This window comes from Chiloscyllium plagiosum, unplaced genomic scaffold (assembly GCF_037043375.1).
Source record: "Chiloscyllium plagiosum isolate Xiang-an unplaced genomic scaffold, Cpla_swu_hap1 HiC_scaffold_14, whole genome shotgun sequence".
In the NCBI taxonomy this organism is placed as follows: domain Eukaryota; kingdom Metazoa; phylum Chordata; class Chondrichthyes; order Orectolobiformes; family Hemiscylliidae; genus Chiloscyllium; species Chiloscyllium plagiosum.
The window spans coordinates 52,697,826-52,724,187 of NW_028270152.1; the positions used below are offsets into that span (position 1 = coordinate 52,697,826).

General features: G+C 38.4%; 1 protein-coding gene across 9 annotated transcripts in view; it reads right to left on the reverse strand.

Moving 5' to 3' along the window:
- Nucleotides 1-26,362, reverse strand: part of foxp1b (forkhead box P1b) — a 476,491-nt gene that overhangs the window by 292,615 nt on the left and 157,514 nt on the right. For 5 of the 9 annotated variants that reach the window (XM_087994444.1, XM_087994450.1, XM_087994451.1 and 2 more), the window contains exon 3: nt 11,840-11,912. The exons of 2 other annotated variants lie outside the window; for them this stretch is intronic. The gene's annotated coding sequence lies outside the window, so the exon portion shown is untranslated. Of the gene's footprint in view, nt 1-5,547; nt 5,571-8,267; nt 8,544-11,839; nt 11,913-26,362 lie in introns of those variants that run through there. 2 more of the 9 variants (XM_087994448.1, XM_087994449.1) reach the window with 2 other exon arrangements.

A 26,362-nucleotide genomic window follows, 5' to 3' on the forward strand; every position in this document is an offset into this window, starting at 1 on the left:
CTCTCTCAACAGATGTGACTTGACCTGTTGCTATTTACAACATTATCTGTTTTCTTTCAGATTTACAGCATCCACAGTAGTTATTGCTTTTACATTAAAATGCTAATGCCCTTGGTCATCCTAACTCACTTGTTTTGACATTATCTTTCTTACTAAAAAACTTTCATCGGCAAAAAAAAACAATAATGATTATTCTACAAACATATGGCCCTGGATCTATATCATACTTTTTCAAATTTGATGGGTACAAATAAGGGATTTACCGGCTCTTATTTAATTCTGACCCCAGGAAGATGTTATCCATATGAATAACATAGTTGTTGGCGATCTGAGTCAAGCTCTCAAATGGCTCAGTTCCATCCCCTATGCCACTGAGCCACCAGTCATCCTAGTTAATGATAAAACAAAGAACTTCAGATGCTAGAAATCCGAAACAAAAACAGGAAGTGCTGGAGAAACTCAGCAGGTCTAACAACACCTTCAAGAGAAAAGCAGAGTTAGGGTGGCATGGTGGCTCAGTGGTTAGCACTACTGCCTCACAACACCAGGGACCCAGGTTCGATTCCCACCTTGGGCAACTATGTGTGTGGAGTTTGCACATTCTCCCTGTGTCTGTGTGGGTTTCCTCCGGGTGCTCCAGTTTCCTCCCACAATCCAAAGGTGTGCAAGTCAGGTAAATTGGCCATGCTAAATTGCCCATAGTGTCAGGGGTAAATGTGGGGTTGGGGAATGGGTCTGGCTGGGTTGCTCTTCGGAGGGTCGGTATGGATTTGTTGGGCCGAAGGGCCTGTTTGCATACTGTCGGGAATCTAATGTAATACAGACATTGAATGCAACAGCAAGGGAGCCTGTCTTTCATATATAAAACACTATTGCCACAAGGATCGTTGCTGGGTCCTCTACTTTTTGTCATTTACATAAATGATTTGGATGCGAGCATAAGAGGTACAGTTAGTAAGTTTGCAGATGACACCAAAATTGGAGTTGTAGTGTACAGTGAAGAGGGTTACCTAATAGGATCTGGACCAGATGGACCAATGGGCTGAGAAGTGGCAGATGGAGTTTAATTCAGATAAATGTGAGGTGCTGCATTTTGGGAAAGCAAATCTTAGCTGGTCGTACACACTCAATGGTAAGGTCCTAGGGAGTGTTGCTGAACAAAGTGACCTTGGAGTGCAGGTTCATAGCTCCTTGAAAGTGGAATCGCAGGTAGATAGGATAGTGAAGAAGGCATTTGGTATGCTTTCCTTTATTGGTCAGAGTATTGAGTACAGGGGTTAGGAGGTCATGTTGCGGCTGTACAGGACACTGGTTAGGCCACTGTTGGAATATTGCGTGCAATTCTGATCTCCTTCCTATTGGAAAGGTGTTGTGAAACTTGAAAGTGTTCAGAAACGATTTACAAGGCTGTTGCCAGGATTGGAGGATTTGAGCTACAGGGAGAGGCTGAACAGGCTGGGGCTGTTTTCCCTGGAGCATCGGAGGCTGAGGGGTGATCTTATAGAGGTTTACAAAATTATGAGGGGTATGTATACGGTAAATAGGCAAAGTCTTTTCCCTGGGGTCGTGGAGTCCAGAACAAGAGGGTATAGGTTTAGGGTGAAAGGGGAAAGATATAAAAGAGACCAATGGGGCAACTTTTTCAAACAGGTGGTGGTGCATGTATGGAATGAGCTGCCAGAGGATGTGGTGGAGGCTGGTACAATTGCAACATTTAAGAGGCATTTGGATGGGTATATGAATAGGAAGGGTTTGGAGGGATATGGGCCGGGTGCTGGCAGGTGGGACTAGATTGGGTTGGGATATCTGGTTGGCATAGGCGGATTGGACCAAAGGATTTGTTTCCATGCTATACATACCCCTTCAGCCTGGGATCAGAGAACAGACCATCGAAAAATGAGTTTTAAATTGATTCCTCTGGTGTTCATACATATTTGCATTGACTACTTTCTTCTTTGTGCATGTGTTACATCTAATTTGTTTCATCAAGTTTGAACGTAATTCAATCCCAGAATGTGAAATCACACTAGGCGATCTAAGGTACACCTCTCAACATCAGTAGCCACACATTCAAAGTGGTTCATTCACCTGAAGTATTCTTCTACAATGGAAGCAATATATTTAAGTCAATGTCATGAATCATTGAAGTTTAGGGTCGGTCAATTAAAAAGGTAAATAAGATTCAGCATTTTATATCAAGAGGATTGAATATAAAATGGAATGATGTACAATGGCTCCGTATTAATATTAGCTGGACTACACCTGGAATATAGAATTAGACTTCTCCCCTGTATAAGGAATAGAGTAGTCCACAATAGATGTACCATAATGAGAGGTAGAGTTAGAGTTATAAAGAAAGTCAACACCAAAAAGAGTTGTATGTTTTGAAACCATGATAATAAGGGGAAACCCCTATTCAGAGACATAAAATGAACAGCTATGGTTTATTGATTAACATAACAATGGAGATGATCGAAGAGGCTTCTTGCCAAAAAAACTACAAGATGCATAAAGTGAAAATTAGAACCGTTTTTTTTTCATTGGAGCTTATCAAAATGTGGAACACTTTGCTATAATTAGAAATATGCTTTTTCAACTCTGCAGTCTACAAAGATATTACATAATTACTTAAAAAATGTGAAGAGTACAAGGAGAGGAAGGAAGAAAGATTAAACTCTGTGAAATGAAGATCAAACCTCAGAACAGACAAAAAATGCTGAAGGCTCTCTCCCTGTATTAGATCTAGATAAAAGCAGCAACAACAAAAAAAAGATCAATATCACAGGACAGACTCAAAACACGCAAAGCCATGTTGCCCGTGGACAGCTACTTAAACTAGACTGGCCTGCCTATTTTTCAGATATAGATATGACCTAAGAAGCAGACACTATCAAAAAGACAAGTTTTACATTTTCCAAGTTCATGTGATGACAGAAGGAATAAGATGGATACCCCACCTTCAAAATTCAACTTCTTCTTTTGAATAATTAATGCAAATGAACAAGAGGAAAGTCCTTAATTCTCTTTCTCCCCTTCTCTGTTTAGTATATTTACTGTTGATCATTGTACTCAAGGCAAAACCATAAAGGCTGTGGAATTAATTTCTCTGTCTCTCATGCATACACTCTCACCCATTTTTTTTTTTAAAAGCATTTCATAAACTGAATTGACTAAAAGCTATTTTAATTTTATCCTCCAATTTTACCTCAAATAATTTTGAAAAAATAATTAGACAAAGTGACCAAAACCAAAAAAATTCATCTCTTCAACTGGTTATTTGTAATGATGTTGGCCATACTGCGTCTACTCAAGTAGTCAATGTATAGCCATCTGACGCTTACAGTTATGGGTAAAAATATCAAGGCACATCTTTGGGAGAAGCTGAGGCCTTTAAGCATAAAATTTAACAAAGGGATTAAAAACAAAATAGTACCTGAAAATAAAAAGTAAATTGAAGTTCTTTTAGAATGCACTTTGTGTGATTTTTGGAGAAAAGGTATTGGATAATATGGTGGTGTTGCAGGAAACTTGACAAATCAGTGACACCTGCAGCATCCCTCAGTCTTGTACTGGAGTGTCATCTTGATTTTTTTGTTCAAGACCCATAGTAAGACTTGAACTCACAGCATTTCGAGTCAGAGACAAGAGTGCTACCAATTGGATAGCTTGACATTTGGCTCACCAAAACTGTCAAATAACTTATATTCACAGAGTTGGCATCAAAACATATCAGTGCACACATGATACAAGCAGCAACTCAGTGAGATGAGCAATGATCACCACTACGGCATCAGATAAACAACAGTGCTTGTTCATGCCATGTTTTCAGAGAATCTCAAAACTGGTGATGTTTGCACACCAGAAATGGCAATTAAAACTGTAAACCTACTATTGGCAAATTGGCTCAACAAATAGAGAAATTGCCAATTTAAAACTACGTGGAAATTGGAACTGGAAATCAAGCTTGATTACAAAATCAGTTGTTCAGCCTATATAGTCACATATGTGATTTTTAAAAATTAATTATTTGGTCCTTTGTGATCCAGTTAGTAAAGACAATTTAAAACATGTATTGCTGAAAAGGCAGACTTGCTGATGAAGTTTTCCATCTTGCACTCCTGAACAAACCAAACTCCAAATGTTACAAAGTACAGTAGAAAAGTATGACGATTGGCTGGCAAGTCAATGGAGACGCTGCGACGGAGAAAGCAACAGTGAACTACAGCCGCACACCCCCACCACCATAACTCCCCCCAAAAAAAAGCTCATGCGTAATTCAAAATCAAAGACTCATGATTGCAACATATTCCGTCCATTTGCAAATTCCATTGCACCATCACAAGACAAAAACCTTCACTACGTGCCTCAGCTGGTGATAAGTTGCCTTTTTGAACCATTACAGTCCACAGGGTAAGTACACATATTCCTGGTAAGAACACAGTTTCAGGATTTCGAATCAGTGACAGTAAATGAATACTGAGATAGTTCCAGGTCAGGTTGATGTGTGGCTGACAGTGGAACTTGCAGGTGACAGTCAGCATTCCCTTAAGCTGCGTAGCTCCAAAGTTCTGAGCTAGGCGATCAGCAGCAACACACCAACTGCAGCTTTGACTTCTGGTTCTGGAAGTCGTCTTTGCGCAGGAATCTCAGAGACCTGCACAGCTGGAAAGAAAATTAAAAGAAACACTGATGGCAGTATATACCTAGTCAGCCTGAGAATGAGAAGAAATTTGCGAGCTGGCAGTGTGCAAGCCTGGAAGTGCAAAAATAGAACCCAGTGGGAACATGCTCAAGCCAAATTATATTTAAAAAATTATACATGTACGCTGCAATCAGAAGCTACTTAGTATAAAGGCTATTTCTCCTCAACAGTGGAGGTTTCAGTACAGTGGATATATATTCTATTCCTATCTTCTGTAACTAGCAAACCAAACCAACCTTATTTTATTTGTTATTACAGGACAGAACAGACAAAGCTACCACATGGAAACATACCTACATACACAAAACCTAGTTCGTGAAAATATATCTAAAATAATTGATTTAGATGAAGTCTCCTTCTCTACAAGTTCTCAATAAATGTTAAAAACATGCTTTCATCATGGAACAGATATTTATTGGCGCATACAGCATGGGATATTCTATGGCAAAATGTTTGTATGTTATTTCCAGCTAGTTGATTAATATGTTATAAATCTCAGAGTCTAGCCTGTCAAATGAAAACCAGGATTACATCCAAACCTGTCAAGATTAGGAAAACTTATCTTGTTCTGCTGGAACAGTAACATTGTTAGATTCATATCAAATCTTGCACAGCTATCTCATATTTCAGAAAAAAAAGTCTCAATTTCTTTTAAAAGTTTTTTTTTGATGAGCACTGAAAAACATGTTAACACTTTCAAAACATTATCAGTTTTTTTTTACCCAAGACACGCAAACAACAATCATCTTCTGGTGTAACATCATTGCACTTAGACAGAAAATCTGTAAATCATTTCTTCAAGAATTGAATGCACAAAACAGTTCATAACAAATACACATCTATACCTGGAATCCATTGTTCCTGGGTTTGGGATGTTCACTTGCTGATTGCTGACTTACAAAGGAACGTGGCAATGTCTTAATGATGTTTTGCAGGGACTCTGCTGATCCCTTATTATGCTATTTAGATGGCAATCCTTGAACCAACATCGTCACTGGTTGGGATTTCTGTTTACATCTATTTAAACGTATATTAAATTGCAATCTGTTAAGCAGATGAAATGGAGTTGTAGGGCACAAGGCTAAATACAGAAGTACCCTGTCTGGAGCTCCCACCTTTAATGAAATCAGTTTTTAACAACTCTTTTTTGTTAAATACAGCTGGTGTCAGGAGGATGCGTCCAACTCATAAAGCACACCAATGACAATGTACAGTGGCAGTAATACAAGGACATAGTTCATCATGACATTTCTAGCTATTCCCAACTGATTAGGGTCATTATGTTGGAGGTCTGATTTATGTTGTCATTTCCTCTCACCGATCCTGCATCAATGAATCTTAATGAATTGGTAAATAAGGGTGAAGATTACACTCTATGACACAGAAACATTCCTCATTCTCAACATCAAGATTTATGTAGCCAATTAGTGACTAACAGAGAAAATTCGTTGGCAGAAAAATCATATTCTTTATGGTACAACAAATAAAGTCCCCCACTAAAAGACACGGACACAAAACAACTTCATAAAATATGTTGTTTTCCTGACAGATACCTACAAAAAAATAAGGAATGGATGAGAATATGAAAATGATTTGGCAAAAAGTACTTAACCCCTCTTTGTACCAGCGACGGCAATGTTTTAAATACAAGACACCTCCACCTATTAAAACATCCTCAAAATAAACACTTGGTATATAATGAGTTCCTTTATCTGTTACATATTGTCTGTAGCTTTAGTGTGGTGTGCCTACTCTCCACATCAAACAACCATCACCACTACTAGAAAGTGGGCTCATCAGAAAGCAACTCAAAAGGCACTGTGTGAAAAGAAGTGGAAAATTAAAGCTGAAGCTGTCTAGGAAGGCTTTAATTTACTGGCGTGTACAGTATGCAAATGAGATTACACAGCTTAACTGCATCATTTATGTCCATAATAACGGCATCATCATTACAGGGCTCAAATTAAATTACACCATAATTAGCATATCAAAGTGATTGGTTAAAGTTTAAAACAAATACCCAATTTTGTTAATGAACAGCTGTAATTGTCATGTACACTCCAATGAAAACACCCTAAACAAATATATGCTTAAGAATCAGTTTTTAAAATTCTAATGCTGAAGAAGCTACCAGAATCAAAATTGAAACAGTAAATTACCAAAAGGCTGATGATACAAAATTTAAAGATGTAGCTTTTCATTTTATTCACTAAAGAACCCATTAAACCATAAGCTCTGGAGAACTATGTAAATTATCTGCCTTTCAAGGTAGAGCTGGGGCAAATCCACTCCATCAACTAATGATGGACCTCATTACATGCAGAGAGTATTCATAATGAGGAAGCAGCCGCCCGCCATTCCACATTCTAACATAAATCCCTATGAAATGTTAATATCTCACTTCTAATTAGAGACTACCAAGTCCAAATGTGCCTTCATGGGTAATAAGTAGCAAAATAAATTTCTGTTTTAATAGTACATTGCACAAACACCACATACATAGTTTTTTTTATGTAAGAGCATTTGCAGTTTTTACCTCCTTCCTGCTTTTGGTGACTACAGAATGCAATCAACTGACAGAAATGAAACCTTTGTCTTACAATAATGAATAAAGAATTTGAATATCCAAAAGTCTTCAAAATCAGTATTAAAACCCAAATTTTCACTGGAAAGAAATATCTGGTTGGAGTAATTAAACTGCATTTTCATAATCATATGAATCAAAAACAAAAATGACACAGAAATAAGCATAATTGTATGAGGAAAAAAAAACAGATTTTATATCTGAGCCAGTCACATCATTACTGGCATCTATTTAAATATTTTACTATAATTGGTGCATAATTACTACAGTAAAACCCATCTCATTTTAACCACACTAACTTTTATAAACTGAAAGTATCTTGTCAACCAGTTACATCTTTCTATAATACATTTTACTAAAGCACCAATAATTCGAGTGCCAGGAGCTGCTCTAATCTGAATGTCAATTTTTCACAGTAATCAAACAGTGTAATTAAAGAAGAAACCTAGTATTCTGTACTGCAGATTATCAGGATCTACAAGCTGTACAGCTGAAAAGCATGACCACAACGGAACACCCTACATCACATTCCTTCACATAAACAGTCAACATGAAGCGCCACTTCTTTACAGAACATCTGTTCAAATTTATATTAACAAGTTTACAATCAAAACCCAAGTCCAGCATAACTTAGCAAAACTGGACCTTGGAATCACGACCTTCTATTTCCTTCTGTTTTACAGATTACCACATGTTTTACACATGTGACTATAAATGTTAAATTAAAAAGTTGAACTTAATTTTGTACTATTCAATAATTCTGTAAAATGTTACGAAGAATGCAAAGGTGAAAAGGAGTTTCACACAGGCAATAGTTAAATACAGTTGTCTAATTCACTTTCTTTCCACTGATACAGGTCCTGGCAGCTAATTCCTCTCTCTAAACCTTTCTCACTGTGGGTCGAACCGTCAAGCACGAGGAAGACAACCCTCCAAAAACCACTTGTCCCTCCCACAGTGTCCCATTGTGGAACAACCTACCTTTGTTCTTGCGTACAGATAACTTGCGAGCCTCAGTAACATGAGGATTTTGGAACGGATGTGAGGTCTCAGATGAGTTGCAAGCAGATGAGAAAAGATGGGCATGAATAAACTCAGCACTAGCTGACAGTCACTGCCAACACAAGCAAGTATTTACAGCACTATTTACACTACAGTGAGTACACCTCAGCCCGATCACGCTCAGAACTAATGGCATTTTTTTTCCACAACTGGCAATTAACACAAAACGCACAGCTCTGTGATTGTTTTGGCGACTGAGGACAATGATACACAAAATCAGTATTTAATCACTGTGATATGTCTTTGGTGAGTAGCATGAGGGGTGACAGAGGTTCAGGCCTAAATCAGCATGCTTACCTTAATGTTCCTAATAAAAGGAACCTTCAAACCACTACTCTTGATAACTCAACTGAGGTGTAAGCAGAGCTCCATCTCAAGGAAAAAGGCAATCGCTGAAAGCTCTCTATAGTGCAACAGAGACACAAGTGATTCACATGGCCAGACATATAAACTACAGCAGCTAGAGGGAACTGTAATGCTTGGACAGCATGGAATAACAGGTTTACACACACAGTGCCCAATGCCAGTGGAAGAGAGTTGGTTAGAATTTATATGACACCTTTTTTCCGGGCAGCCTTTTGTGGAATTGTACAGTTTGTTTCTTATTGTCCACACTGCCGGCTCTCTAAACACAAGCTGCTAGAAAATGTTCCCTGTGGGGGCCCCCAAAGCCTGCATACTGCCTCTACAGGGAGGTAACCATATTAGGATGTGTATGGTAAAGTAAACAATAACATTGTTGCAATGAAATGGAATTTTTTCCAGCTAATGGTGTTTGTCAGTCTTCTTTTAGCCTTTCCCACTGTGTAGCTTTTTTGAAACATGCTTTGTTTATGTTGGAAATTTTTTGACAACTTAAGACAAGTTTCAAACCTTTATGCAAAATAAACAAGTACAATTTTAATAATACTCTACTGTGAGAGAAAAATATGTTTAGATCATTAAATTACATATGCAGTAGCTCTATTAATCAATGTAAGTGTTAAAAAAATTCTAAATTCATTCATTCTCTCATACTCCCACCACACAAAAAATACACTTTCAGATTTGAAGGGGAGACGTTGCACAAAAACTGGTCACTTTAAGTTAAAAATGCGCACCCCAACCACAGTGCTGGAATAAAGCTTAATGCACCACGCAGGCATATCAGAATCATTAACTCAAGGTAACAAGTATCAGTTCGCAAATTCAAAGGCATGATGGCCAACTCTCTGCATCTTAACACTCAACTAACATTACCTTGACTTTTTTTTTGTAGACAAGATCAGGTTGGGAAAAGGCATTTTTTTCATTAGGATCTTGCAGATGTTTACTTACACATGCAGTGCAGGATGCTCCAGCCTTTTTTAGTTGGCTGTGCAATTACAAGCAAAAAATATTAAACAAGCCAACAAAATCAGAAGAGTCAGACAGCTAGATACTGCTTTCCAAAGTTAAGGCTTTAAATATAAACAGTGAATCATGTCATGCTGGAACTTTGTTGTACCATTTAGATTCTCATAAAAGGCAATTTCTTTAAGCTAATAAACGATACCACACCGTTCCAACTTCCAGTCTGTTTAGATGAGCATTTCAATTTTTTATATTTGATTAAATGTAGTGCAGATGTATTATGGTATTTAAGAAGCTTTTTGTCTGTCTTTAAGTTAAAAGTCATTTATTCTTCTATCCATGCTTAGCACTCAACTGGTGTTAATTTAACTGAAGTTCACGTAAAATCTAGCCAGCTTTTCTTTTAAAACTATGTCAACAATAACTTGTATGCATATAGCAGCTTCACAGAACAAAACAATCTGAGGTACTTCACAGGGGCAGTATAAAGCAAGCGTTGACACCAAATAACAAAAGATAGATATTAGAAGAAAGGATGACAAAAAGTGGCTCAGTGGTAGGTTTTAAGACAATTTTAAAGAAAGAAAATTAATAAGGAAATTTTAACGGTGTGGGCTTTAACTGTAGACAATGGCAATAGCAGAATGATTGAAATCTGAGACGTTCGTGAGGCCTGAATTGAGGAAATGCAGATAATTTGGAGGGTGTTAGGGCTGGTGGCAATTAGAGAGTTACAGAGGAGCAGGACCACGAGGAGATCTGAAAAAAATGAGAATTCGTACAACTATCACATTGTTTCAATGGGAACTAATGTATCATTTAGAAATATTGAATTATGTACTGCACTACACTCTTGAAAACATAATGATTTTAAACCTAAAGGGTCTTTTGCCCAGATGGTTGGCAATAAATTGAGAAAGTAGCACAATCAAGTCTATATCCCTTTAATATTCTCAATTCCTTTCAATAAGAACTAAGTACATGTTACAGATACACAAATTTCACTGTGACAAAATGAAGCCAATGCAAAATCTCCATTCTTTCCACAACATCTCACCATCTGTTCCCCACATCCTTCACCAAAGCACCAATAGTTTCTTGAATTGGTGTCAATAAAAATTCAAAGGTTAACGATATATTAGTCCTGCCTGTGCTATTGTTAAAAAAAAGCAACGACTATTTTGACAGATCACAAAACATTCTAAAGTTTTTTTTCTATTTCCTACAATCATTCTGAAGCAACGTGACATTCTATGTGTTCTCTTATTCCTAATGCAAGGGCCTGGGGGCTGTTTAGCTTGTCACTATGTTTAACTACTGCTCTGGAGCTACCGAAGTACATTACCGGTAGTTACAACTCATGAAAAATACAGCGACAAAACTGCTAGTGGCAGAAACATTAAACTCTCTTGTTAGCAGCCACCCCCATGTGGCACTTTAGCACTAGCAAGTTGTTTATTATGTTCTGTGCCAGGCAAAGGGATTAAATAAAGTTCTTAAGAATCAAAGTATTATAAATACATGAAACAGAACAGGTAGCACAATTTATTCTATCAAATTTAAAAAAAAAATTTCCTCTCGTATTTAGTTTTGATGTATTTTTGCATCTTAGATTCTTTTAAAATTAATAGATCACGTAAATTTGTTTCTAATGTTCTAGTCTAGCAAGGTCGGATGGACAACAGCACTAATGGGTGCCTACATCACAAGCTTCTGCAGTCACTGCTTGATGGTTACATCACCGTTGCTATGGCACTTAACTGACTATTAATTTCTGACAAAAGGTGATTATAAAACAGACAGCTGAATTCCAAGTAGATGTCTCAGTGCAGCTAGAGGGTATAGCATTTAAAATAAAAATGGACTCTACAGGTTTTCCAATTATTTTAAAGCATATTTCTGGTGAATAATTATGGGTATTTTACACACACACACACACACACACACACACACACACACACACACACACACACACACACACACACACACACACACACACACACACACACACACACACACACACACACACACACACACACACACACACAAATTCTCCAATACTTTGCATTACTAAACCAAGTGTACAAAAGTTACTCATTAAACGAGCATTGTAAATTCCATACAAGGGGTCTCCCATAAAGAACAAACCTCTTATTTACCTTCTTTTTAGTAGTACTTGCTTATTTAAAGCAATCTTCTGTTACTGCCACCTTTGCAATAACTCTTCTTACCCTGGAGACAAAAAATGATAGAGTCTGATTGGTTGTTTGATTGCAGTTACCATGTCTCAGCATTTTCACTGGCACCACACAGCAACGTACAAATATAAATAAAACAGAGCGCTTCCAATTGTACTTAATGGCAAATGACTCGCAGTAAAGTTAATAGAAACAATGAAGTCACAGGACGGCTGCTTATCAGTACCAGCTAGTGCCAGGTATTCTCATAACAAGTCCAAACTGCTGTGCCTGTGTGTGTGTGTGTGTGTGTGTGTGAGAAACACAGCAGATGAAACAATTTTTCATGTGATTATGCTTTCTAACTCCAGATGCCTCTGGACTTCTTTACAGTGCAAATCACTTCATGTATCACTGAACTTAGTCCTTTCTTCTTGTACTATAAGTAAAACCCATGCATACAGATTACACGAGTAAAATCCTGCAACACAGTAGCAAAATAAAATGGGTGGAACCAGGTGCCATCTGTAAAGGTTCACGCTACATGCTTCCATATTTATTAAATTAAATGAAAATGCAAAATGAAAGGAGGAAAGAAAATCTGTCTTTTTTTTCTAGTTGTGTATACAAGCCCACAGCTTCTTCTCCCTGTATAATCCTCAAACACGAAACATCAATGCTTGAGCGAGCTGCCCTGAAAAGCAATGCTTTCACTGCATACTGCTTTTCTCTTTGACTTCAAAGTTTGGTAACAGCAACTGTTTCTACTTTAAGATCTCAAGAGACATGAAAAGGCATCCAAGGTGAAATAAAACAAAATCTGGCAGGAATCTTGTCTTTTCAGGCCTGTATTTCCCAACACTATCTCTCATTTATTAAATATCTAGCACAGATTATTGACGTTGGACAGAAAATTTAGAAATAGAAAATGGTTGTAAATGTGAAATAGAATATATGAAATATCATTTAGCACTCTGATTCAGTCGTCAGTCCCTATTAATATGCATATATATGAAGCTAAGATGTGTTGTATCCAATTCCTGTGACATCTTTACTTTGTTTCTCCCTGCAAGAGACTGGCTCGTCAAGATATGGTACAGTATAGTATTTTGCATTTCAATTTGCTTTGCATGGAATTGATTGAACTTTGTATACAAGAAGGCCATATTAAAATGTAGTTTAGATTATTAAAACCACAACTGACTGTTTTCAATATACATATTAAAACTGGCATCAAAAAGTGTGGTGCTGGAAAAGCACAGCCAGTCAGGCAGCATCCGAGGAGCAGGAGAGTCGATGTTTCGAGCATAAGCTCTTCACCAGGAATGAGGAGGTGGCCCAAAGGGGCTGAAAGATAAATGGGAGGGGGAAGGAGGTAACTGGGAATGCGATAGGTGGATGAAGGTGGGGGTAAAGGTGATACGTCAGAGAGGAGGGCGGAGCGTTTAAGTAGGAAGGAAGTTGGACAGATAGGACAGTTCAAGAGAGCAGTGTTGAGTTAGAAGGTTGGATCTGGGATAAGGTAGGGGAGGGGAAATGGGGTAACTGGTGAAATCCACATTGATCCCATGTGGTTGGAGGGTCACAGAGGAAGAACGCCTCGTTTTCTGCCTTATCCCAGATCCAACCTACCAACTCGGCACCGTGCTCTTCAACTGTCCTACCTGTTCATCTTCCTTCCCACCTATCTGCTCTACCCTCCTCTCCGACGTATCACCTTCACCCCCACTTTCATCCACCTATTGCATTCCCAGCTACCTTCCCCCCCCCCCCCCGCAGCCCCAATCCCCTCACATTTATCGCTCAGCCCCCTTTCTGATTCCTGATGAAGAGCTTATGCTCGAAACGTCAATTCTCCTGCTCCTCGGATGCTGCCTGAACTAGTTATGCTTTTCCAGCACCACACTCTTCGACTCTGATCTCCAGCATCTGCAGTCCTCACTGTCTCCATGTTAAAATTTGCCTCTTGCATATATGTGGACACCTGCACAGTTAAATGTGAGGAAATTTCCCTGATAAATACATACTGCAACTATTCTGTATCTTTGTTTTTCTGAAGAGATGTGATCTGGCCTAAATTCTAATCTCAATGCATTTATAACCCACTCACAATACTTTCACTTGTGCAGAACTTAAATTGGGCCGAAGAACTTTTAACTATTTCTACCATATAGCAGAACTAAGGAACCTTCCTGAGATACGTCCTGAATGTAGTGGCTTGTTGACACATTGTAAGGGGCAGTTTTTTGCGAGCAGCATCCAAAGTAGTGTGCGGTCGGAATGAAAATACGGCACTAGCAGTGTGAACTCTGGAATGTCTGGTAATGACGAGTACTTCCATCTGTCTTGCCAAACGATTGAATGAGACTGGCACCACAGAGACTGGATACATATTCAGATGATGAGCACAGGACTCTGTGTGAGAAAAGTCACCATGAACCATGGCAGACTGGGCACTATGAAAATGGGATAGGTTAGCTCAGTCTGATGGGCCAAGTGTAGACCCTCAAATTGAGATGATAGAAAAATACTACTGATGCTGGAAAAAATGGAGTAAAAACAGAAAATACTCAACAGGTCTGGCAGCACCTGTGCAAAAACAGAGTTAACATTTTAGGTCGACAATGTGTTCCTCTCCAACTGGAGAATGTTAGAAATGTAGAAGGTAATTTTTAACTTTTATCCCAAATGAGATGGCTGGCTTTGCCTTGGAGTGGCAGAATTGGATGATAAAAGTGAGGCTGATCTCAACATCAGGAGCAATAAGTGCCATCTTTCATGTTTTTCACAGACATCATGGCTAGATTCTCATCAGGCAGTGGTAAGTTGCCAACTGAAGGACGTAAATACCATGTTAACAGCCCAACTCGCCTCATTAATATTCAGGCCCCATCTTACTAAACTCGCCAACCAAGCTAGACACAGGGAAAACGTGACCACAGTGAGCACCTGACAGATTTACCTTTCTGCTTGATCCAATCAGCCAACACATTGGACACCAGGCACCAACATCTCAGAACACAAAATATGGGCACCGGCCACATGCACCCTATATTCACAGGCATTGATAACTGATGTGCCCAGCCTCAGTGGTCTCTCAAGATACACCTCTGATTCACTTGCAGGATGTTTCTGCTCATTAATGCTGCACCTCAAGCTGCACTGGTAACTATCATTGTAATGTCGCAGTCTGGACACTATGCATACAGAAACATGCCTCCAGCTCATATAGTGGACAAGACTGCATTTCTGAGCTCTTCACTTGCTATTACTGCACTCACACAGCCTTCAATGCCAGTTAAGGTCCTCTCTGGGGCACTCAAGAGTCAGGATTCTCTCCTCATAATGGCCAAGGAGCCAAATAATGGGCCACACACCACCCATCTTGACTCTTTCTGCCCTACTGTGGGCTATCTTCCTCATGAAGTGAGAAGAGGCAAGTACTACAGACAATGAAAGTAGATGGCACAGCTACTACTGTTTGTGCAGGTGGGAAGGTGTGCTGAGCAAGTGAGTAGGCAGCACATAGAGGGCATGCAGGATTAGTAGTCTTGGGGGTTTGGGTGGGTAAGAGCAAGTGGATGTGGTGTTGTGAGCAATATTGAGGGTGGTAGAGTATGGACCTTGCCAGGAGATTGGTACAGTTGCAGATTCAAACTTAGTGTGAAGAATCAGAGAGAAGATGCTGGAACTTACCCTGACATTCTTCCTGCAATTCTACACATTCATCATGATGGCTGAGACTACTCTAACCTTGATGGAAAACTCTAACCAGGCTGACATCACATCTACACTGCTGGTCCTGGGAGAGGAGGAAGGCCTGTGTTGGCACCACCAAATCCACCACAATCTCCAGAAGATAGGGCAGAGATCAGACATGAAAGACACCATAGGTTAATTAATGAGTGAGTTTGGTAAGATAAGGTTAGTTCTCATGGTGACAAACCCTCCAAACACTTCAACTCAATTCAGGCTTAGCCAAAGAAAGATAAGTTATTTTCACTGAAGTGGAGATCTGAGGTGATAATCACTAGCTAATTGATATATGCAGATGTGCAAACATTTGTGCTATAGGAAGTCATATTAGTTAATAAGGCAGCTGCAAGAACTGCACAAAATTCAAACTGGCTGTTATAATACAGGCCTGCCCTACTACAAAGCTATATGGTCTCTTTGGCTGCATCTGCATAAAGCCTGCTCCTCATCTCCATGACTCTGAACATTCATTAAGGAAATATTTTCTTAAGTAATGGACAGGTCAGATTATTAGAAAAAAAGTCACATTTAACTTCCCAGCCATTTATGTGTCATCCTGAATGGAGAGACCTTCAGTGATTAGTAATTCAAATTTAGGGCTATCCTGTGAGTATTTACAAAGATGGTCAGCTTACTGTCAGGGAGGGGATCAAAAGAAAGCTAAAGATTGGCCTGCTGCTTTCACCACTCTGCTCCTTCACCTAAATCTGGGTCAGCCCTTAATGTTTCTCACTCAAAATTGTTATATTGCTGATGCCTAAATATAAACTTCGAGCTCTTACTCACATATCCAAAGTTTTGCTCAGTTCTGTATTGATACAAAGAACAGATCAAGCTGAATGAAAGTTATCTTAGTTATTCAGTTAGTGCGGCAGGAACAGTGTAGATTTTCTCGTGATCTTGGAAGATTTGGCTATGAAGTTTGCCTTCATCCCTATTTTACTTCCAGTCACAGAAAGGGAATAAATGTAATGACTGAGAAAGAACGTGACTCAAGTCACTCTAAAAATGTTTTGCTAGGGTTATGTCCCACCCTTTTAACTGCTCTAAATCCCAGGCTTCTTCCTTATGTTTGTCACCCACCCCAATCCCACCTGCCCCCCCCTCCCCCCCATTCCCAACTCATTGCACATCTGTTGCACAAATGTAAATTTTAGATTCTTACATCCATCAAGAGGGCCCAACAAAGTTTAAAGTTATCCAAATTAGGTAAAACTCAGGTATTTGTGAACTAATTGGAGTTCTCTCATTTCAGGTCCCTCCGAGTTCAGACTCTGTTTGCAGCTTATTCCTTCGACTGCAAGTAGATTTGTAGAAGAAAGATGTCATGCTGTTTAAGATTTCAGATTGAAGGTATGAGCAAGAGCAAATGGGACTAGTTAGATGATTTATACTTCCTGAGTATAAACAAATGGTTTGAAAATCCATCAATAATATTGTAGTGTTTGTAAAAATAGAACTATTTTCAGTTATCACCAAATAACTTAAACAACATGTAAGGCAACCAGCTGTTTCATTTTCTGTTTCTCCTACAATCCAAGCAGAGCAGGATTTGTTTTATAGGAACCCATTTGTAGAACTTGAAGCTAATTGTATTAGCTGCAGTGCAAAGACAGTGTAAGTATGCACAGCAGCAAAACAGCAAAGAATTAAACTGTCCAACATAGGCATTGAAATAACTACATGGTTGCTCTACCAATTTTTTAAAATCTGCCACTGTAATCAAAATGAAAAAAAAGCATCTTGCAAAAAACTCACAACCTCAAACTCTGCATAGCACCTAATGTAGTCACTTTGCTAAGTGCACTACCACGTGAGACATTTGAGTCAATCTCTGAACATCTATTGGCCTATAATTTCAGACAGCAACCAAGTCATGACACAGTAGCCACAAATATGCAACTTTAGTACATATGTACGTGAGGGGATGGGTTCCTTTAGTTCAAGTGTGGACATCTTATTTATCCTCACTGTTATAAACAGTTTTTTTTTGCAATAGTCACAAATCCCCTTTCAGTGGAAACTTAAAATGCAAAAACAGATCCATTTTGTCTCTACTCTGATTAGAAGCAAGAACTTGATGCTGGCTGCAAGGCCCATGTAGTAGCTGAAGCATAGCTATGGATGTTTCACCCTGATGAACAAACAAACAGGAACTCCTGAAGGTTGGGCTGAGCAGATGTTTTCTTTTAACTAACGCTTTAAGGGTTAATTCTCACATGATGCACAAAAAGAGCAAAAATGTATTTAACTGTATTATCTTCAAATGTACAGTATACCTGTAAAAAGAAAATTATATATGACATTTGAAAAGCACCAACGGAAAAAAAATGCATTAAAATTCATACAAAATCCAAGGCAATCGTAGGACATGCACTATCCCATATTAATAGTCTGACTATTTCTTGAGTCACAAATCAGCAACTGAGTTTACATTGCGCAAATTCTGGTGAGTACTGAACTCTGGAACTACTTTAATTATCCGATTCCAATGATTACAAAGTAAAAAATGCAGAGCTTTTTTTCTTCTCAAATAGTCAAGCAGCAGTTGTATCATTTATGAAGATATGTGCCTGGGGATTATTAATTAACCTTGGTATTTGCAGAGCATTCCCCTGTTTTCATACTACATTCAATTTGTTCAGATGAGCTGATTTACAAAATTGATGAGTTTTTCAGCTATAAATACACTTTGGAAACACTAGCAGAAACACAAGCAGTGCAATACAGAATGGTTTTGAACACAAGGTTGAAAAACTGGTCTGTTTCTTAATTCCACTGGAGTATAGCTGCTGGGTGTGTCTTTTGTTGACCTTTGCTGTTGGGCATTTAAACATTTACATCTGCAAGGATTTTAAAGCGGCCCCATTTCTATGTGATACATTGTGCAATGCAATGGTTAACAATAACAAGCCCCCAACTAGTATGAGTGTGAAATATGAAAGCGATGCAAATAATTATCATAAAGCCATTAAGTACTTTGATATGAGCAATCTCTGTCAATTGACAGAATATAATACTATTATTGAATCCATGGACTGAAAATAATTTGGTTCATTTCATGTTATAGGACATTTTCAGAATTAGACAATGAAAAAAATTATCTTCCATTGAAACTGCAGATACAAAATGAGCGAAGTAACAGCTGAGTTCACTCCCAGAAAAGAACAGATCTAGACTGCACAAAATGCCCTATGCAAAACGGATAACCTACAGTGCCATTATGCAAAGACTATTTTTATGGATGACTGTCTCCCCAACAACAAGGCAGCAGCTCTGTCAGTTCTGTTCTATAATATCAGGTTTCCAAACTGTGGTCCTGCTACTCACTGCATCACAGACTAACATCTCTAGTGTGCTATTAATATCAATGAAGAGCAGATTCCATTTCCACGTAAGAAAATCTTCATGTTACAGTAGTCATTCCACTGAAGAAACATAGTCAGAAAACAATATTAACTGGTGGTTCTAACTGCCTCAGACTGCTGTGTATTATCCTTTTCAAGGAGAGTGCACAAAGGCAGCTTTATCATGAATGATACTACAGAAGCAGGACTTAGCAATGGAAAAATAATGAACCAGTTTGGTTTACCCATTTATGTTAAATGGCTACAAACACTTGGACATATGCTTTTAAGCATTCCTCGAAACCACCTGCACACAAGTACACACTGTCCATTCCTGAGACTATAAGCTACAGAGAACTACTCAAGTACGCTTCAGAAACTTCAATCTGTTAGCAGTATAAAGCTGATGAATATCTTTTCACACTTTTATCCAAACAACAAAAAACGTACTGAAAATATAACTGCAACAGCGCTTACCCATTAACTATGACGCGAAAAACCTTTTGATCGTACTGTAATCTCCAGGGGCTGTGACGCCGAGTTTTTTTTTAAAAACTAACTACTTCAATATTCAACATCAACTCTAACACACTGCAGTATAATGAAGGACTGAAGGTATGTGATCTAAACACAACAAAAGCCACTGCTTTGCTCTACATTAAATATTCAGGAAGAGGCCCCTTTGCATAAACACAAACAGTCAGCAAATGAGCAACTGGTACAAGTCAGCTGCTTGCTGAACCATCTACCTGTCCTACTTTGAGGTGAAAAGTCACTGAAATGTTTGTGATTATCCTAAATGTAAACTAAGCTCTTTGCCTGACCAGTAATTTACTGTTCTCTCTCTGACAATCCAGTCACTCTTTGATCCCACTCCCAATGCCCCAGTTTAATTTTTATGCATCCTTTAAATTTTATCAATGCATAAAAAATGTTTTCTGAGTAGCAACTCAATGACCAGAGACATGTGAATGCTACATTCCAGCCAGAATATCCAGGCAGTCTGAATCAGCCAGTCTGAAAAGCCTGGATCGAAACAAACAGAACAGAAACACAGCCCTGAAGAAAATCGGCTGCATAGCTTTGGCTACTGACTGATACATACTGATGTAAGGAGCCAAAGATGTCATTTCCATGCAAGCTCTACTTGCTAGAAGCAGGGAGAGAGTGGGACCTCTCAAAAATAAACAGAGTGTAGTATTTCAAAGGGAAGGGATACAGGCATTCCATTGTTGAAGCCAATTATCAGTGGAAAATAATAACAACAGATGGATTGAGAGTTGCTGACTTATTTCATGCACTCCACTGCTGTCCAACAGATGATGAAATCCTAGAGTCATCTCAAATAGTCAAACAGTCCTCAGTGCAAGGGCTCAGACTACAGATGGGGTCATTTTAGCAGATTTGAATCTGCCATATGTAATCTTTTGAGTGTTTTAAAGTGTGCTTTCAATGGTGGGCAGCTGCAACAAATGTCACACAGACAACCAGTTTTACTCCTACCTAGCCAGCAAAACAGCCCCCTCCCACTCAAAACCAAAATGCCACAAGTTACTTGTGTATGATGAATCCTTAAAGTATTGTTGTTGAAAGAAAAAAAATTAAGAATGGAACAAATTAGAATTTGATAAATTAATTGAGCCATAGGCTACAGAATGATGTCAAACACATTTCTACAATGCATTGAGTGCACTTTATAATTACAGTAAATAAACTAAGTTACAAAGTTTAGGCAATTTTAGAGAAATATACACACGGATCTTTAAGAGAACCTAACCACTTACCATAGATGGTGAAAGTCCATTGAAACTGCTTGACATTTTCTTTGTCTTAAAACTTTTGTAGCAAATGTAAGTAATGTTTTGACTGAAATTCTTGCCATAACAGCCACATCTAGCAACTGCTACTTAGTAGTAATTTAAACTGCACAAAGATAGAAAGAAGCCAGATTTGGTCCCTCGAGGCTTTAATCTATGGCAGCTATCCCTTATTCAACCCACAAAGGACACTACAAACCACAATGGGAACTTCTGTTGGAATTATGAATGAGTCCTGAACACCCATATTTCAACGAAAGGGTTCAGAGATAGATACATACCATAAGGGTTAGAAATGGAGAGAAAGAGGGGTTGCAGAAACAGTAGAAATCAATGAAGTAACATAATTAACTTTTTAACCTGAGTCAGAATAATGCCAGAACTTGCAGGATTGCAGAGATATGGCATACAGCATAATCTCTCACTCACACATAACCCTGCACCCATAAACTACATTTCACATCAGAAACTGTATTTCTGTATAAGGGCCAATAAATATAATAATGCTTGTATGTGCTCCACTGCTTTTAATATTAGTTGGGCTATCATCTAAGAACATTGCTTAAATAAGTAATAGTTCAGCGTGCTCAAGTAAAAGAAAATCAACGGATTCCGCAGGAGAAAATTTGGTTTATAGGTTGCCAGCTACCAGATTAATAGAATCTATTGTGAAAATGCCTTTAATTACTTCTTCTGTTTCTGTACAAAAGCAAATAACTTTGGCAACATACTTCAAAAAAACAGTTAACAATACAATTTTCTAAGTGTTACTAAAATAAATATTTGTTGAAAAGGTTCTGTTTGTTAAATGCATACCAAGCAATACAATGTTACCTTTATATCTCTGTAACTAAATGGCAGTAAACCATTACTTTACCACAATTGTTTTACAGCAAATGTTTCTTTTAAATGCAAATAAAGTAAGCAAACAGACATTCTGAACAAAAGCAGCTTTTTTTTCTTGATACAGTGCTGATCCCATCAATTACATATTACAGCCAATGCTGAAATGTTATTGTTGGTTAGATACGTGTTCTACTGAAGTCTAATTTCAAAGCTCTTCAAACATGTCTATGTCACACAATCCAAACGTTGGCATTAAAACTTTGACTGTTGCTGGTGAAGTGTCAGTGAGAGTCAATGACAGAATCCTGTCAACCACTGAAGCAGTTCAACAATGAAAGATGGTGAGACCTTGACGAGTTTCAATCTTTCAACTATGAAACAGCACAAAATCTGATAAACAGTGAGGCTCAAGAATAATGGATACCTCACAATGCACCACAAGACTATAACCTAATCAAGGGGTTCAGGTGATATTATGAACCATGACAGTAAAGAGATAGAGGTCACATGAACTCTGCGATTAGGTTACTAACTTTAGCTTGTCCTACAACCATATATGATTCAGATTATAACATAAATAAAGGAATATAGAGTTCTACAGCGAAAATGTTTATGATTTTTGAGAGCGCTTCAGGCATTTCTTGCCATTTTCACAAGCATTCTAGTGTCGCACTGCAGTGGTCAATGATGTGTTCTGTCACAGACAAGTATTGCGCTCATTTGTGACATCATTACTGCAGGATGACTTACTGAAAGATAATGTGCAGCAGTTTACAGGAAAAGGCTACAAAAGGTTTACAAAAATACAAGTATTTTATCAATAACTGTCTCAAGAATCTGTGAACCAAAATAGACCTTTTTTAAATTCAAGTTCCAGGACAAGATGCAGTTTGAAAATTTCTATCTCCATTTGTAATACTGAAGAAATACTGTAAGGCAAGCTTGTACACTATCTATTTTGCATTGCTGTGTGTACCTAAGATACTTTAATTGCAGGATTGTCATACATCAGTAATAGGCAATTACAATGCTTAATGTACAGGGAATCTTAATTTTTTTTATCTCTCTACCTCCCATCAATTAAACCAGAGCTAATAAAGGTCTGTATGGAGAATCATGAATACTGTTCAGGTGTATGATGCCTTAGAGGGTTCTTATGTCAATCAATAAAATTCACATAATAGGCACCGGAAGTGGAAGGCTGCTGTTCAGATGTTGCCCCATTACCTAATCACTTTATATGCAAGTGGTTTTGCCAAGAATTGAAGAGGTCTGGCAACAATGAAAAGATCTGAGCACACACAGCTTTGTTTCATTCAGTTTATGCAAATAATATGGCTATTAGCAGACAATTAACATTCTGAAAGCCCATTACTTAAATAAAGATATTTAAACCATACAAATTATAAAATGCATTTTCCTTCCTTTTTGTTGCAATCATGTATAATCAAGAATGATTCTACTGAATACTAGGTTAAAAACAATTATAATGATATTGAGGAGAAGAATTTTCTTGAAACTTCATTAAGGAATAACCACACAAGTCTATCTTACTTTAATATTTTCAATCATGCATATTTATTCCTTTATTCCTTCCTTCTGTTTACATGTAAAACTGTAACCCATTGCACACTGTGTTAAATAAATCCAATTTAAATAGCAATGGATCTGCAAGCTTATAACTATTAATGGATTAAAAGAGTAAAGCTACACAAGTTGAACCATAATTAAACTTTTACATTTGATTGGAGCTCAAAAAGCCAACCAGTTAAGAACTGAAGGATGTTCACGTCTTGGCATCAAAAATCAAGGATATATTTGTGTGATACCTAAGATACTGAGCTATACTCTTTCCTGCTAGGTAAACTGAATAAGAACCTGGTGGACAGAATAATAACAAAGTGACTCAAGTATACAAGGTGAATTTCCGATTAACTGATATTTGTTAACTTTCAGGAATGGAGTCAGAACGTTATTTTATCATGAGGTTTGCTACATCGGGTTACATGAAGAATAACTGGTAAACTATGGGCACATGTCAACTATAAAAATCAACCATCTCACTGCAAAGAGGTACATAGTTTGTAATTACATATGGCTATTCCGCACTTGTGCCGCCGATTACATAGTATTCATTACACCTAGTTGTCAGTGCTATAATACATCTGAGGTAACGCCTGCCTATCTTCTTTTATATGGGAAAAAAATTCTGTCAAAATAATGGCTTGGCTGATGTCACTTATTGTTATTTATGCATAGATGCTACAACAGCATCAGGTAACTCAAATATCCGAAAAATGCTGTTCAAGTTGTGCTTCTCAGTCAATAGCTCTGCGAGAACAGTATCTCACTGTCTAGCTTACCATTGAAACAAAAAGGCTTCCATTTACATTGCAACTTTCATGACCACTGGATGTATCAAAGTTCTTCACAGACAATGCAATATTTTTGAAGTGTTCTCATGTTACAATGTAGTGAATATGATGGCCAATTTATGCACATTGATCAGGAGATTACCAAGATAACTCTTTGGATATTCTCTAAAATAGCCTGCCATTTACCAAAAGTGGCACACAGAATTCAGTATAGCGCTGACTGTAAGTGACAATAACAATGGAAAAGCTCCATATTTAATCCTAGTTTACAGATTGATAGCAAACATTTTAAAGATTCAATGTATGCTTAAACCTTTTAAGAGTATTTAAACTACGTTTAATGTAAATAACAAGCACTTAATCTAAAATTCGGCTTAATGACCCCAACAAAGTCCAAGACTAAGCTTAATATTAATGTACACTAGCATGAACTAGCATTTGTGACAGAAGATAATCATGTTATGAAGAAAGGTCCAAAATCCATATTTAACATTCTTGCAGTTTTGATACAGAACAAATTTCTGTAAATACATTAAGAATCTTGAGAAGACTCCGGGCAGTGGCATTCCCACAACGTATTTTAGCAAGCTTACAAATAATTTTTCAAACAACAGGGGCGGCACGGTGGCACAGTGGTTAGCACTGCTGCCTCACAGAGCCAGAGACCCGGGTTCAATTCCTGACTCAGGCGACTGACTGTGTGGAGTTTGCACATTCTCCCCGTGTCTGCGTGGGTTTGCTCCGGTTTCCTCCCACAGTCCAAAGATGTGCAGGTCAGGTGAATTGGCCATGCTAAATTGCCCGTAGTGTTAGGTAAAGGGGTAGATGTACGGGAATGGGTGGGTTACGCTTCGGCGGGTCGGTATGGACTTGTTGGGCCGAAGGGCCTGTTTCCACACTGTAAGTAATCTAATCTAACAGCCATGTGTTGAGAAATCCCAAGGTGCATAGCAAGGGAAACTTACTTTATCATGTCTGAATCAATCATGCAATCCAAAATGGTGTGTCATGGTCAGTGCAGTTTTTTTCTTTGTTCACAGGATATGGTTGTCACTGGCTGGGCCAACATTTGTAGGCCACCTCTAAATGCCCTCAAGAGGGTGGTGGTGAGCAACCTTCTTGAGTTTCTACAGCCCATGTGGTATAGTCTTGTCAGCAGGTGTCCTTGAGGGAAACTTGCTTTTAGTGATATCGCCATGTATGTGCTGCATTGGGGATGGCTCTTTTCAAAGATGTTGTTAAAGAAGCTATGTTGAGTTGCTTCAGTCAAACTTGCAAATGGTACCCACTACAGCCACTGTTCTTTGGTTGTAGGAAATCAATGTTTAAAAAGTGGATGAGGTGCCAATCAAACAGATTGCCTTGTCCTGGACCATGTCGGCCACACCCCTTGAGTGTTGTTGTACACTCATCCAGTTACTCATCCAGGCAATTGGACAGTGTCCTGCCAATCTCTAACTTGAGCCTTGCAAATGATGGATAGGCTTTAGGGAATCAGGTGATGAATTAATTGCAATAGAATTCTCAGCCTCTATCCTGTCCTTGCAGTATCAACAGTTATATGACTGGTCAAGCGCAGGTTCTGGTTAAATGTTAATGATGGGAGATTTAGTGATGGTAAATGCCATTGAATATCAAAGGGAAATGGTTACAATCTTCATGATTGCTTATCAGCCAAATCCTGAATGTTGTTCAGGCTCTGCTGCATCCCAAGACAGACTATTGTAGTATCTGAGGAGCCATTAATGGTACTGAGCATTGTGCAATTATCAGCAAGTATCCATTTCTGACCTCAAGCTAGGTGGACGGTCATAGATGGTGCAACTGAAGATGACTGGGCCTCAATGATTACCTTGAGAAACACCTGCAGCAATGTCCTGGGACTGAGATGATTGACTTCCAACAGACTTAAGTACCTTCCTATGCGCTACCTGTGACTCCAACCAGTGGAGACTACTCCTTCTGAGTCCCAGTGACTTCAATTTTGCTCGGGCTCGTTGATGCCTCATTCAGTCAAATGCTGCCTGGAAGACAAGAACAGTAACTCTCACCTCGCCCTCTTGAAACGCCATGTAGCAGCGCCACCAACTGGACTGTGTTCCTGAGCTCAATCAACCAGGCTCAGTGAGTCAAGCTGAGTCAAGGTAGTTCATGAGAGGGAAAGAGATAAAAGCTTAACGCAGTTCTTTGCAATAGTGAGAACCCAGTCCGTAGATACAGGCCATTTTGTAGATTATTTTAATGAAGTTGATATGTGTTCTGTGAAGATATGTGTGAGTTCGGAGCAGGACTCAGCCAATTGTGAATAAAGTTTCTCCTCATCTCTGTCTTAAATGAGTGACCTCTTACCTTTAAACAGTGGCC